The following is a 1,617-nucleotide window of genomic DNA, read 5'->3' on the forward strand; positions in this document are numbered from 1 at the left end:
AATTTTTTATACCTTTTTTTTTTTTTTTTTTTTTTTTTTTATTTCAGCTCTGGGGTTTGTTAAGAGATGCTGAACAGCAAGAGTTGGAGAACTATGGCCTATGGATCAGGTGTCTGTTTTGTAAGCAATGTTTGTTTATTCGTTTGTTTGTTTCAAGGTAAAATTTATCTAACATAAAACAAACTATTTTAAAGTGTACACTCTATGGCATTTAGTACATTCAAAATGTTGTGCAACCACCACTGCTATCTAGCTCTAAAATATTTTTATCATCCTGAAATGAAGCCCTGTATCTTTTAATTAGTCATTCTCCATTATCCACCAGCCTCTGGCAACAACTGATTTGCTTTCTGTCTCTAGGGATTTGTCTGCTCTGGTCATTTTATATATATAGAATCATATAATATATGACTTTTTGGGTCTGGCTTTTTTTTTTAAAAAAAAAAAAACCAGCATAATATTTTTGAGATTCATCCACATTATAGTATGAATCAGTGTTTTTATCATGCATCATTCCTGTTTATGGCTGAATTATATTCCATTGTATGGATATACCACCTTTAAAATGAAGGTTTATTGGACTATATCCTTTCCTATTTGTTTATATATCGTTTATTACTGTTTTCATGCTATAACAGCAGATTTCAGTTGTTTTGACAGAGACCATCTGGTTTGCAAAGCTGAAAATATTTATTGTGTGACTTCTCCCATACCCCCAGCTTTACTGAGATATAATTGGCATATGACATTGTGTAAGTTTAGTGTACAATGAATTGATTTGATACATATACATATTGCAAAATATTTACCACCGTTAGATTAGTTAATACAACCTCACCTCACTTTTTTTTGTGTATAGTGAGAACTTTTAAGATCTACTCTCTTAGCAACTTTCAAGTATATAATATAGTATTTTTAACTACAGTCACTGAACTATACCTAAGATTCTCAGATCTTATTATCTTCTAACTAGAAGTTTGTACCCCTTGACCAGCATCTCCCCATTTCTCTGACCTCTAGCCCCTGGTAATCACTCTTCTACTCTCTGTTTCTATGAGTTTATTTATGTATTTTTTTTTTTTTTGGATTTCACACGTAACTGAGATCATACAGTATTCGTCTCTTCCTGTCTGACTTATTTCATTTAGCATAATGCCCTCATCTTTCATTCGTTTTGTCACAAATGGCAGGATTTTTCTTCTTTCTTATCCATTCATCTATCGATGGACATTTACGTTTTTTCCATGTCTTGGCTACCACAAATAATGCTGCAGTGAACATGGGGGTGCAGATATGTCTTCAGGATAGTGATTTCATTTCATTTGGATTTATGTGGCCTTTTAATAAAGTTTGCTGACTCAGCCAGCCCACTTAGATTCAAATTCTCACTCTGCTGCTTACTAGTTGGAGCAAGTGGCTTTATCTTTAGCCTTCATTTCGTCCATTTCTAAAAATAGGAAAATAGTACCAACCTCATAGTGTTATTGTGAGAGTTAAATGAACTGATACATGTACAGAGCTAAGGACGGTACTAGCATGTGGAAAGCACTTGATGAGTAAAGAGTCCTGATCTGCTGATCTGCCTACCTGCCCCAGCCTCCCCAGCAGAGGTCCAGC

The sequence above is a fragment of the Pteropus alecto genome, unplaced genomic scaffold (genome assembly GCF_000325575.1).
Source record: "Pteropus alecto unplaced genomic scaffold, ASM32557v1 scaffold1279, whole genome shotgun sequence".
In the NCBI taxonomy this organism is placed as follows: domain Eukaryota; kingdom Metazoa; phylum Chordata; class Mammalia; order Chiroptera; family Pteropodidae; genus Pteropus; species Pteropus alecto.